Below are 15,127 nucleotides of genomic sequence, written 5' to 3'. Positions count from 1 at the left end.
AAATACCCGATCTGCTGACTGAAGGTGGGAATGGCATCAAAGTTGCTGCATTTGTTACCAAAAGCCCTGGTTATGCAGTCATAGAAGAAGCTCCATTCCTTGCAGAGGTGTGGATGCTTAAGTTCCCCCATTTTGTCTGTGCTTGCAGAATACCCAAGAAAGATCATCATGTCACGCAAAGTCTGAGTGGGTACTGAAGCATCATATTTCTTTTCTTCAGGAAGATGAAGAGCCTTCCTAATGGTTGCTGGTGAGATAGCATACTCTTGGCCTTCATAATTGCAGGTGAGAGATGGAGAACCATTTTCACCTCCATCATCGTAATTTGCTGATCTCCAGAGGGTGAGAACTTGAGAAGGAGAGATTAGCTCTGGCTGAGTCAGAGCATACATCAGCTCACTGTGAGCCAAGAAATCTTGAATAAGATGAAACTCCTTGGGTACTTCATCGTTGTCCAGAATGGCTGAGTAGTTGTTGGTGACAAACTTTGCTCCATTGAACTCGAAAGCAGTTGTCGACATGATTTCTGAAAAGAAAATGAGAGTTTGAGGTTATGCAGGTATGTTGTTTGACAAAATGTTTGAGAGAAAATGAGAAGAGGGTTTGAGAGAGAGAGAGTAAAAATCGTGTGTGAATAGTTAAAAATTCAAAATCGATATATATATGAGTGTATATACGAAAATCTGATTTCTGCGTTAGTGGGGCACGTGGCAGGTTCTGAACGGTAAAAAAACTTGGTAGTGGAGAAGTAATTATGAGTGGCGTGTGAATCTGAACAACTGTGCACCATTTACCAATAAAACACAATTATTTACCGTGTTTTTCTCCACTCAGGAATACAAATGGTTTTTCTACCGTTTGATAATAAAAACTAATATTATCTTGACCAAAATATTTATTTTAACTCGGACTTCGATCAGGAGCTGACCATTGACCAGAGTTTAAATAAATGACTTATAAAATGACAAATCAAAGAGTGATCATAGAATCTTGTAATGATGAGAGATAAATATTCAAGGTCTAAATGACACTTGCTCCTCAGAGTTTGCAAATATTTATTGAACTCTAGTCAAAAATTACTCGAAGCCAAGAAAAATTGTTAATCACAGAAGTGGAGTGAGGTGAGTGTTAACATGAATATTCTAATGTCACAGAGATTGTCAAATTTCTCAAATAATATTAGAAAGAATCAGATATTTAGAAACTGTTTTAATCATCTCTAAGCCGAGTTTCTTACAAAACGGATCAGAGTATACAATTTCTTCTCTTTTGAACAACATTTGTCTTTTGAAAGGGAACTTCTCATGGTAAGTGAGTCATAACCTTTATCAGACTTTTGTTTGCTCAGAGTATTTCTCCAGTAATCAGAGAATGTGAAAAGTCCCCAAAAATTAACTTAATTTTCGATGCATTTGCTTAATACCAGCAGTGCACTTGGATCTTTCCTTTCACAAATTTTCTAAGATCTCAAAGGAGTACCTGAGATTATTTCTTTTGTTTTTCTTTTCTTTTGATTTTCTTTTCCGAGAAGAAATATCTTGAGGATCCATAACTGAAGTTTATTAACTCTTAGCTCATAAGAGGAGGAAAGCAGATTCTTTTCTGAGTACATATCTAATATTTAAGAAGTAAGACAGTCTAGGTGACAAAATTAACTCATGTGTTGTGTGCTAAAGATTTCCACAGTTGTAATATCACAAAATTCAGACTTTAGAGAGGCTAATGACTAAATTCAGTTAAGTGCAACATATTCTTCACAGGAGTATCTTTCATCATGAAAAATTCAAGTCATCAGAGTTTGTCGGGTCAGAGTTTAAATATCAGAGTTTATCAAATCAGAGTATAATCATCAGAGTCTAGATCAGAGAATAACAGATGCAGTTGTAGATCATGTTCATAATAACAAATACTAACAGATATAGTATCATGCAATGTATCAGAGTTTAGAGAGGACCAGAGATCATCCCTAATTCGTTTACAAGCCTTGTAAATGTTGCTTCAGCCAGAGGTTTGGTGAAGATATCTGCCAACTGCTGATCTGTTGGAACAAAGTGAAGCTCTACTGTTCCTTCCATCACATGTTCTCTGATAAAATGATACCTTATGCTGATATGCTTGGTCATGGAATGCTGTACTGGATTTCCTGTTATAGCAATAGCACTTTGGTTATCACAATAAATAGGAATTTGAGTCAGAGTTAACCCATAGTCCAGTAGTTGATTCTTCATCCATAAAATCTGAGCACAGCAGCTTCCTGCAGCAATATACTCTGCTTCTGCAGTGGATGTGGAGATAGATTTTTGTTTCTTACTGAACCAAGAAACTAATCTTCCTCCTAGAAATTGACAGCTCCCACTTGTACTTTTTCTGTCTATTTTGCATCCTGCAAAATCTGCATCAGAGTAACCAATCAGTGTAAAGTCTGATTCTCTGGGATACCAGAGTCCCATCTCAACTGTTCCTTTGAGATATTTGAAAATCCTTTTGACTGCTACAAGGTGTGGTTCTCTTGGATCTGCTTGAAATCTTGCACAGAGACAGGTTGCAAACATGATATCAGGTCTACTAGCAGTCAGATATAGAAGTGAGCCTATCATACCTCTATAGTTAGTAATTTCTACTGGTGAACCAGTATCTTTATCTAACTTAGTGGCAGTTGCCATTGGAGTGGTAGCAGCTGAGCTATCCTGCATGCCAAATTTCTTTAGCAGGTTCCTGGTATATTTAGACTGATTAATGAAAATACCCTCATCAGTCTGTTTGACTTGAAGTCCCAAAAAATAGCTCATTTCTCCCATCATGCTCATCTGATATCTGGACTGCATAAGCTTTGAGAATCTCTCACAGAGTTTAGAATTAGTAGACCCAAAAATGATATCATCTACATAGACTTGAACTAATAGCAGATCATTACCATGGTTGAGATAAAATAGAGTTTTATCAATTGTACCTCTGTTGAAACCACTGTCCAAAAGAAATTGAGCCAGAGTTTCATACCATGCTCTTGGTGCTTGCTTTAGTCCATACAGTGCTTTATCCAATCTGTAGACATGATCTGGAAATTTTTTGTCCACAAATCCTGGAGGTTGTTCAACATATACCTCTTCCTCCACCTCCCCATTGAGAAAAGCACTCTTTACATCCATCTGAAACACTTTGAATTTCTTGTGTGCTGCATAAGCCAAGAAAATTCTGATTGCTTCCAATCTGGCAACTGGGGCAAAGGTCTCATCATAGTCAATTCCTTCTTGTTGAGAATATCCCTTAGCTACCAGTCTGGCTTTATTTCTTGTAATTACACCATCACTGTCTGTTTTGTTCCTAAAAACCCACTTAGTACCAACTATTGATCTGTTCTTTGGTCTTGGTACAAGTGTCCAGACTTTATTTCTCTCAAATTCATTTAACTCCTCCTGCATTGCTGTTACCCAGTCTGCATCCTTTAAAGCTTCTTCCACTTTCTTTGGTTCTGTTTGAGATAGGAATGAATGAAATAAACACTCATTTGCTGTTGCAGTTCTGGTTTGCACTCCAGCATCTGGATCTCCAATGATCAGATCTGGTGTGTGAGACTTTGTCCACTTCCTTTCATGTGGCAGTTGGTTTCTGGAACTAGATCCTCCCCCATAATCCAAGCCAGTATCATTTTGGTTCTCTGATGCCTCTCCCCCATTATTCATGCTATCTCCATGAGCATTCTGAGTTTCTGATGCTCCCCCTGAAGATGTGTTCTCCTGATTCTCTGATGCAGAGTGATCAGAGTTTGAGGAGTCAGAATCAGAGTTTGTGTTTTCTGCCGAGTCTGCAACATTTTCATCCAGATTTTCATCTTGAAAGTGCTCCCCCTCAACATGTGCTTGAGGTTGGTGAGTAGAAGTGACATGCTCTGATATTATGTCAGAGTCAGAGTTTATGGAATCAGAGAATGCATCTTCATCTTCAAATCTCAGTTGCTCATGATTTTCAAAATCTTCCATTCCAGTAATTTTCTTATCATCAAAGGACACATGAATGGATTCCATGATTACCCTTGTTCTCAGATTGTAAACTCTGAAGGCTTTTGTTGATAAAGGATAACCAACAAAAATTCCTTCATCAGCTTTTAAATCAAATTTGGTTAACTGTTCAGGATGATTTTTCAGAACAAAACATTTACATCCAAAAATATGGAAGTATTTGAAATTTGGTTTTCTGCCTTTAACCATTTCAAAAGGAGTTTTCCCATGTTTGTTAATCAGAGCTGCATTCTGTGTGAAACAGGCAGACTGCACAGCCTCAGCCCAGAAGTAGGTTGGTAACTTTGCTTCCTCCAACATGGTTCTAGCAGCTTCAATCAGAGTTCTGTTCTTTCTTTCAACAACACCATTTTGTTGAGGTGTTCCAGGTGCTGAAAATTCCTGTTTAATGCCATTTGCTTTACAGAACTCCTCCATTTTAAAATTCTTGAACTCAGTGCCATTATCACTTCTGATGATCTTTACTGCATCTTTAGAGATCTTGTTCAACTGTCTGACATGCTCAATCAATAAAGATGGTGTCTCATCCTTGCTGTGTAGAAAATATACCCATGTATATCTGGTAAATTCATCAACAATGACCAGAGTATATCTCTTCTTTGCAATGGACATTATATTTACTGGTCCAAAAAGATCAACATGTAGCAGATAATATGGCTCAAGAATTGAGGACTCAGTTTTACTTTTGAATGAAGACTTCCTCTGTTTTGCTTTCTGACAGGAATCACAGAGTCCATCTGGAGTAAAAACTGATTTTGGAAGTCCTTTCACAAGATCTTTCTTCACAAGCTCATTAATATTATTGAAGTTCAGGTGAGATAATTTCTTGTGCCAGTTCCAGCTTTCTTCAATACTGGCTCTGCCAAGTAGACATATTGCAGAGCTTTCAGAGTTTAAAGATAGCTTAGCTTCATAGATGTTCCCATGTCTGTATCCTTTTAGAACAACTTTTCCAGTGGTTTTACTGATAACCTCACAGTGTTCCTCCAGGAAATCAACATGATATCCTCTGTCACAGATTTGACTTATGCTCAGCAGGTTGTGCTTAAGTCCTGAGACAAGAGCTACAGATTGAATGATGACATTTCCAAGATTGATATTGCCATATCCCAAAGTTTTCCCTATGTTGCCATCTCCATAAGAAACATTTGGGCCAGCCTTCTCCACAAAGTCTGATAGCAGGGCTTTATTTCCTGTCATATGTCCTGAGCATCCACTGTCCAGAACTAGGATGTTTTTCCTGTTGCCCTGCAATCACATACACAACTAATGATTAGTTTTAAGGACCCAGACTTGCTTGGATCCTTTGTTCTTGTTAAGTTTGTTAACACTAGCAGCGGAAGATTTATCAGAGTTTAAATCAGAGTTTGTGCTAACAGACTTTTTAACAAATGCTGAACTAGGAGAATCAATCTTTTTCTTCAAAGAAGGTTTTAATTCATAATAATCATAATATAAACTATGGTATTCCTTACAAGTGTAAATGGAATGCCATAAACTACCACAATGAAAACAAGGATTCTCTGGTCTAAATCTAGTATTCCTAGTCTTAACTTCTGATTTTGGAGACATAGCATTTATGTCCTTATTTTTCCTGCAAAAAGAAGCAAGATGATTAGGATTACCACAATTATGACAAGTTTTCCTAGGAGCATTTGGAATAGGCATATAATTGTTGCTTTTGTTTATTCCAACCTTTCCATTCCTATTTTTCCTAGGTTCCTTAATCCTGTTTTCTTTCTTAACCTCCTTGAGTTTATGCTTAAGCTGTTTCTGAGTCATCAAACCAATATTAACTTGTTTAGGTGTATCAGTCTTTGATTTGTCCTGAGTCTTTGATTCTGCAACAAATCTTACTGGAACTACCTTAGGTTTTTCAATTTTAATGGTTTCTTGTTTATAAGACTCAGCTTCATTTTTATCAGAGTAACCTAACCCTTTCTTCCAGTTTCCACTTTCTAAGATATTCTGAGTAGTCTTCCCTGAGTTAGTCCAAGTTCTGATTATCTCTCTTTCCTTTACAAGTTCTGATTCAAGAGAAGCATTTTTCTTTAAGAGTTCATTTCTAACAAAGATAGAGTCATCTCTTTCCTTCTGAACTTCTAGCATTTGAACTAGTTCCTTTTCAAGATAATCATTCCTTTTCTTAACATCCAAGATCTCAGATTTTAGTCTGTCATTTTCTAAAGTCTGATCTCTATAACTAACATGCAGAGTTTTAAAAAACAGTCTTAACTCAGTTATATCCTCAGTATCAAAAGCAAGAGTGGAATGAGGTACCTTGGTTTCAATAGTCTCAGTGCTGTTGTCCATGTTTGCCATCAAGGCATAGTTGACTTCTTCCTCTGATTCTGATGAGTCTGCCCAGCTCCCCTTCTTTGTGATAAAGGCCTGTTCCTTTTCTTTCTTAGCTTTCTTGCACTCAGTTGCAAAATGGCCTTTCTCTCCACAATTGAAGCAGGTGTATTTAGACTTATCAGATTTTCCAGATTTTTCTTCTTTGCCTTCATTCTTTTTGAAGATCTTCCTATCAGAGTTTCTGTCTTTCTTTGAGAACTTCTTCCCTTTGTTGAAGTTCTTATAAGCCATCTTCTTGAAGCTTTTCACCATCAGTGCTGCCAGCTGCATCATTTCAGTATCACTGTCATCAGAGTCTGAAGGCATATCAGAGTCTGAGTCAACATCAGAGTTTGATGACTCAGTATCAGACTTTTTGACATGAGCTTTTCCTTTGCTTTTCACAGTTGAATCTTCTTGAACTTTTAGAGCAACTGGTTTGGGTTTCCCACCATGTCGTTTGCTCCTTTGCTCCATTTCAAGTTCATGAGTTTTCAACCTTCCAAAGATTTCATCCAGAGACATCTCTTCAAGATCATGATTGTCTCTTATAGTGGTTACTTTCAAATCCCACTTTTCAGGAAGAGCAAGCAGAAATTTGAGATTTGAATCTTCCAAATCATATTCTTTGTCCACAAGAGACAAGTCATTCAGCAGCTTGACAAACCTATCATAAAGATCAGTCAGTGATTCACCAGATTTTGAATCAAAGTGTTCATACTCTTGAGTAAGTATGGTTCTTCTGTTCTTTTTGATGGCTTTGGTTCCTTGACATCTGACCTCCAAAGCATCCCATATCTCCTTTGCAGTTTTGCACCCAATTACTCTATTGGACATAGCATTGTCCAGAGCACTATGCAACAGATGCTTCACCTTTGCATCTTTACTGATAGATGAGATGTCCTCTGGAGTATAGTCCTTCTTTTCTTTAGGAATCATCTTCTGGGGTTCATCTCCCACTGCAACAGAGAGCTTTGTTGGCATGTGTGGACCATCATAAATTCTATCCAGATATTCTGGATCTGTAGATTCCAGAAACATGATCATTCTTACTTTCCAGACAGAATATTCAGATGCCCTGAGGACCGGAACCCTAAGAGACTCATATCTACTGTTTTGTGATTTCTCAGACATGATTGTGTGATTAAGATCTCACTGTAGGTATATCAACAGAGCTGGCTCTGATACCACTTGTTAGGCCGAATAAACTCACTATATATGATAATATAGTGAACACAATCCAAAACAAACACAAGTATAAGAGAATAAATCAATAAACTCTTATTCACAAATCACAGTAGCTTACAAATAATCTCTTAGTGATTTATATCTTATCACTAAGAGCTGCTAGGTTACACGAACGATATTCAATTGATAACTCATCTAGAGTAAACCTTAAGCTGTGTTTATATACACAGTTACATGATATCTACTGATTGATTTATAATTATCTACTTCCTAAAATAATCTAATCAGTAGCTATCCTTCTGCTGTCCTGATCTGCACAATCTCTTTTGATCTTTATCTTCCTTACTTAGTCAGATATGCTCCTGAAAATCAGCCGCCTGCAAACTCTGATCATTGCTTAAACTCTGATCCAGCTGTCAGTTGTTAAACTCTGATTTCCAGCTAAACTCTGATATTTGCTTCTGCACACTAAACAAGTTAGATACCTGTGACATCATCAAATATGTAACAGATTTTAGCAGCGGTCGAGGCCCGGTTGACTTGGTCAATGTATTTTAATTTCTCATGTGAAAAACCCTAGCCTCACTTGTATCGTAGGAAAAAATATCATAGTTTAGTTTTTGTAATCAAGCACATTATCAGTTTGTAGTGGATCGTTCTTCGCGAGGAAGTGACAGTTTCGAGCGAGATCGTGAACATCAATCTGTAACGTTGTGTTCTTTATTATTAATTCAAGCACTTTTATTCCGTTTAATTCTCGTAGTTTATTTATCATGTTTTCATTAGAACCCATGATGTCGATTAGTTCGATTATGAACTAACCGCCTTCATGGGATTCTAATGGATTTATCGATGTAGTTTAGTAACGAGATTGTTTGATTGATTTTGTGACGTACGTTGATTTCTTTGCATGCGCCGTGCTTATTCTTCTTAGGAGCGTAGCTAACTTCTAAGTTGTTTGTTAATTCTTTCTGAAGCGAGAGTGGATGATTGAATTTAGAACTATGCCATGTAAACATAGGATTATGTGAATGAAACATAATTTGTGGTAGACTTGAACTATTTTTATCACCCTGTGTAATCACGATAGACGACTTGCTTTTAAACCTCTCTGCTTACACTACCGCTATAGAGATATAGGGTCTGAGCTTTGTTGGTGTCCATGAGATTTCTGTCTTAATTGCGGATTTTGATTGGTATGATAGGTGTGCAACGAGAGTTGGCATGTATTACTTTCGTGTTGTCTGATTAGGATCAACAGTCACATGTTAATCAGTAAATTTCAATTCTAGATGAATTCGATAATGAAATTAGAATCCCATGGGTTTTCCTATTCTGATTTTGATTAGTAAATTTAGTTATTAGTATAAAAGAACCCATCCTTGTTAATTGTCTTGGCAGTGAAAATTGATCATACATTGTTGCATAGGTGCGTATTCTTAATTCACCAGTCTCTGTGGGAACGAACAAATATATTACTTATGATCACGTGCGCTTGCGTGTAGATTTTTGCAAACAAGTTTTTGGCGCCGCTGCCGGGGACTCGGTGTTAATTAATTTAGTTTATGTACTTGTCATCAGTGTGCATTAAAATTCACTGACTAGGATTCTATTCTCTTCTCACTTCTTTTCTTTTCTTTATTTCAGGAACTTGAGTTGCGTTTATGCTAACACATTTTAAAGCTCATAAGGAAGCAATGGATTCATCTTCTTCTTCTGATTCTGAAACAAGGGATTATGCTAGGACAGCAGTTGGTGAGGCGTCACGTGAATTTTCTCGGTTGAAAATCAATGATAATAAGGCTGACACAATTGAGCCAGCGATATCAGCCAGTGGTATTCGAATCAAGCCATCAATCATTCTCAAGCTGCAGGATACTATTCAATTTGGGGGATCTGTTCTTGAGGACCCAAACCTGCATCTAAGGAATTTCGAGAAATTCATTATTGCATTGGAATTCAATATCGGACCTAAGGATCTGGTGAAGCTGAGACTCTTTCCATTCACGCTACGTGATGTAGCACGATCGTGGTTTATCTCTCTCTCGGCAAGCACTACTAATAGCTGGAACAAATTGGAGAAAATATTCTGCACAAGGTTTTATCCTCTAATTAAAGTATCAGCTATCAAAAACACCGAAAGTAAATTCTCTCAATTCTCGGGAGAATATCTTTGTCTAGCTTGGGACCGGTTCAAGAAGATTCTCGAAAATCTTAATGAAGATGACATGCCTCCTGGAATGGCAATTCATTATTTCTACAGGGGTCTTAATGGTCAATGTAGAGCAGTGTTAGACGTGGCAGCTGGAGGAAATCTGTGGAGCAAGAGCTTCGATGATGCTTACGAACTGATAGAGAACCTGGCTGCGGCTGAGCACAGAGACCTAAAGTGGAAAATTCCAAAAGAGGAAGAATCAGAGGATGATGAAGCGGTCGAAGTCACTCAGGAAATTCAGATGACTAATTGGCACAGAATTAGAGCTCACTCAGACTCAAATTCTAATGCATGTGGAGACACTTGTCCTCTACTCTCTACCAATGCGAGTAACCAATCTGTAATTCAATCACCTGCTGATTCAACATTGAATGAAGCACAGTACCGAAGGATAATCAGGCGTATTGACGCGGTGGAAGAACGAATTGGTAGCTTTGCTGATATATTAACGGACTCTCTTGCTGAAGCATTCTTAGCACTAGATGTTAATGTTACTTGGGATTCGTTTGGTTATGGAACGAGGTATCCTCCACAGGATACTTCATCGGAATCAGATTAATTCTGGACTTCACGTCGAGCTAACGACGTTAAACAAGCGCTTCGTGGGAGGCAACCCGCGCACTGGAACCATTTTGTACCGTTGTAAACCTCAAAAACACAAAAAACGAGAAATTTCGGCCCTGGGTGGCAGACACTAGCGCGCCCGCGCTAGTGTCCAGCGCGCCCACGCTAAAGTGAACAGCGCGCCCGCGCTACACTTAGCGCGGCCGCGCTACTGTCTGCCCAGGAATCGATTTTTTTCACAAAAAAATATTTTCTTTCATTTTTAAAAGCCCACAATCCTAATTTTGCATGCCTAGCCCGAAATATATCCTCCATAACCCTAACTCAGCTCTCAAAACCCCATATAAACACAAAACACGTCTCCAATTCCTATTCTAATTCTATAAACCCTACATATATATATACACATCCATACACACAACCACCATCAAATCTCTCAAACCCACCTCACATAAACCTCTTGCAACTCTAAATCTCTATCAATGGCACCCAAAAGAGCCCGAAGATCACAAGGACCAAGCACCCAAGCCCCTACATCTAGCGATTCTTCCTCGATGGGTGAGGTTGAGTTCACCTCCGATGGTGCACGAACCGAGTTTCAACGGCTTATGAATAAGTCGATAGTCAAGGAGAGGGGATTCTTACCCACGGCGGAAGATGGTGAGCTCTTAAACATGATCCAAGAAAGGGGATGGGAGTCTTTTTGCGAGGCTCCGGAGGCGGTTCCCTTGGCTATTATTCGCGAGTTCTATGCTAATGCCAAGGAGAATCGCGATGGTTTCACGGTGGTGCGAGGAATCCGTGTGGATTATAGTGCGGAGGCGATCCGTAGAGTGATTGGGGGGCGTGCCAAACGCCGTAATGAAGAAGATTGGGTTGTTGAAAGGATTGGGCGTGCCAACGCCGGTTTGATGATGATCCGGTTGATCTTGAGCGGTTGGTGTATGATATGTGTGTGCCGGATACGACTTGGAAGATGACGGCACCTCCTTTGCCGGCACATGTTTCGTTTCCAGCAGCCGCATTGAACCGGTATGCGAAGGCGTGGAACGCCTTCATCTGTGCTAACATCATGCCATCTTCACATGGGCATGAGGTGACGGTGGATAGAGCTATCCTGCTCTTTGGGATTGTCTCGGGCAAGTATATTGATCTGGGACATGTTATTCATCAGGGGATTCTGAGGTTCTTACAGGGAGGAACCACTGGTGCCATTCCATACGGCACAATTGTTACGAAGCTCTGTCGATCAAGCGGTGTTCGTTGGCCAGCCAACGAGCAATTACAGTTGCCAGCAGCACCTATTGATCATTCGGCAATCAGTCGGATGACGGAGTGGGATGGAGGAGTTCCCCACCCTCGAGGCCTCGGGTACATATATGATGAGATGCCAGGGGGACGTCCAGGGTTCATTACGAGGGAGCGTACTAGAGCTTCTGGAGCTGGTACTTCACAGATGGAGAGGAGCTCCGAGCCTATGGGAGATGTTCATTATCGCCGACTAGCGAGACGGATGGACACTATGCATGACATCCACCAGAGGTTTGCATTTGATTTGACACAGGCTCTTGGTACTGCTTTCCAGGCACAGGGGGTCACAGTTCAGTGGCCAGTATTCGGAGCAGGGATGCAGTATCCTCCACCTGATTCACCTCCAGCAGAGGAGGGGGAGGACTCGGACTCCGAGTAGGTATGTGGGTGCTCTAGCCTTTTTATCACTTTCAATGGGGACATTGAAAATTTTAAGTTTGGGGGTGGTAATCTAAGGAAGAGCATATATTATGTTATTATTGCATGTGTTAGTTAGTTCATGTAGTTCACGTTTTTTTTATTTTGTTTTGATTATTTCTCACGTTTTTCTATTTTTCTCATTTTTTTTTTACTCATTTTTTTTTATTTTTTCATGTTTAGAGTAATTGTCGTAGTTAGTATCACGAGCATTTGCATGAATTATGAAGTATAAGCCAAGTTAATTGCCTATGATGAGTTATGTGCGTAGTTCTTGGTTAGTAGTTTCAATTGCAACGCTAGGTTAGTACTTGGAAATTGCTTGTGTTGGAAATTGTAATTCACATATGTTCTTGAGATAGGATTTAGACGAAATTCCATAATTCTAGGATTGAATTGAGCACCCTTCAGCTTAGGTCTGTAAATCTTAAGTTTGGGGGAACTGAGGAGTAGATATACCTTTCTAGAAAAAAAAAGTATATAGAAAAAAAAAGAGAAAAAAATAGTAGTAAATAAATTCACTAAATAAAAAAAATAAGTGGTAGAATTAACTAGGTTGAGCTCATTAGTACTCGAGCAATTAAGTCTGAGGGGACTTTGTGCCTAACAACCTAAAGCCCTTCGTGGTTTGGGATTGTTGACCCAACGCTCGCTACATGGGTACTAGTGCATAAATCTTTAGGGATCTCAACCATTGCACGGTTAAATAAACCACTAGAATAGAGTGAATAATTGGTGTGTGAAGTCTTGTGGTGTTCGTAATGCATTTACACTGCGAAGCGCTCTGACCTTAGACCGAGCAATTAATCACCAATAATAAAAAGAAAAAAATATATAGTGAATAAAATAGAAGGGTGTGAACATTCTTTGGGACCTTGGCTTTTAGTAGGACTTGAGTGACGGGGTGTTAGTTTTAAACTTTTACGATTCTTGATGGGGATTCTGTGGGAGTAGTAGTTTTTGTCTTGTCTCAATAAAAGAGCATGCTTGCACACACTGGCACTCCACACTTGTAAATAGAAGAGTAATTGACTTAGTAGCAAGAGAGATGAAATTCGAGAACATTAGCACAATCTGAGGTATTATAATTGGCAAGGCAATTACTTCATAGTTACTCATTCATCACGTAGTTGCATTCATGCATTGCATTGTATTATTGTTTAGTGTCGTTGACGCTTGAGGACAAGCATCAGTTTAAGTTTGGGGGTGTGATAAGTGGTATTTATACACACTTATAGGCCTTCATTTCCACTTAAATTGGTTGGTTGTACTTAAGTGTTTAGTGTCTTTTGATGTGTTTTTAGTGTTTTTCTGTGCAGGTCACGAGTTGAGGGGATGAAGTGATTTTCTATCATTTTAGGTTGTTTTTGGTGCATTATTTGCAAGAATAGAGAATTGTGGATTCACCACGACTTGGGATTTTGTGGGTACATCTTCTACAAACCCTCACGAGAACACACTCGTCCACTAGAGCTATCTAGGGGTTTAAAGGGCTTGTTGCATGTGCTAAATGCAACCGTGATCACCTACGGAAGTGGTACTAGAGCGAGGAAGGACAAGCACGCGAGAACGAGCGGAATTGGAGAAATTGGCCATCCGGGGGCAGACACTAGCGCGCCCGCGCTAGTGCCTAGCGCGCCCGCGCTACAGCCTGTTCCACTAGCGCGCCCGCGCTTGGTTAGCGCGGCTGCGCCCAACAGAGTTGTTCCGGGCTGATTTTTGAAGCTTTTCTGATGGATTTTAGCAGCGGTCGAGGCCCAGTTGACTTGGTCAATGTATTTTAATTTCTCATGTGAAAAACCCTTGCCTCACTTGTATCGTAGGAAAAAATATCATAGTTTAGTTTTTGTAATCAAGCACATTATCAGTTTGTAGTGGATCGTTCTTCGCGAGGAAGTGACAGTTTCGAGCGAGATCGTGAACATCAAACTGTAACGTTGTGTTTTTTATTATTAATTCAAGCACTTTTATTCCGTTTAATTCTCGTAGTTTATTTATCATGTTTTCATTAGAACCCATGATGTCGATTAGTTCGATTATGAACTAACCGCCTTCATGGGATTCTAATGGATTTATCGATGTAGTTTAGTAACGAGATTGTTTGATTGATTTTGTGACGTACGTTGATTTCTTTGCATGCGCCGTGCTTATTCTTCTTAGGAGCGTAGCTAACTTCTAAGTTGTTTGTTAATTCTTTCTGAAGCGAGAGTGGATGATTGAATTTAGAACTATGCCATGTAAACATAGGATTATGTGAATGAAACATAATTTGTGGTAGACTTGAACTATTTTTATCACCCTGTGTAATCACGATAGACGACTTGCTTTTAAACCTCTCTGCTTACACTACCGCTATAGAGATATAGGGTCTGAGCTTTGTTGGTGTCCATGAGATTTCTGTCTTAATTGCGGATTTTGATTGGTATGATAGGTGTGCAACGAGAGTTGGCATGTATTACTTTCGTGTTGTCTGATTAGGATCAACAGTCACATGTTAATCAGTAAATTTCAATTCTAGATGAATTCGATAATGAAATTAGAATCCCATGGGTTTTCCTATTCTGATTTTGATTAGTAAATTTAGTTATTAGTATAAAAGAACCCATCCTTGTTAATTGTCTTGGCAGTGAAAATTGATCATACATTGTTGCATAGGTGCGTATTCTTAATTCACCAGTCTCTGTGGGAACGAACAAATATATTACTTATGATCACGTGCGCTTGCGTGTAGATTTTTGCAAACATGAAGCTACAAGTTGTTTCCAACTTCAATCGAGTCAATAATGAAGCTACAAGTTGTTTACGGGCTAAAACGATTCAAGAATGAAACTACAAATTGATTACAATTTCAAACAATCGAAAATGGAGCTACATGCTGTTTTTAACTTCAAACGAGTCTGGAATGCAGCTACAAGTTGTTTCCAACTTCAATCTAGTCAATAATAAAGCTACAAGTTGTTTCCGGGCTCAAACGAGTCAAGAATGAAACTACAAGTTGATTCCAATTTCAAACAACCGAAAATAAATCTACAAGTTGTTTTCAACTTCAAACGAGTCTGAAATGAAGCTACAAGTTGTT

Source organism: Daucus carota, chromosome 3 (genome assembly GCF_001625215.2).
Source record: "Daucus carota subsp. sativus chromosome 3, DH1 v3.0, whole genome shotgun sequence".
Classification (NCBI taxonomy): Eukaryota; Viridiplantae; Streptophyta; class Magnoliopsida; order Apiales; family Apiaceae; genus Daucus; species Daucus carota.
The sequence above is the reverse complement of the archived record's forward strand: the minus strand, read 5'-3'. Positions refer to the sequence as shown.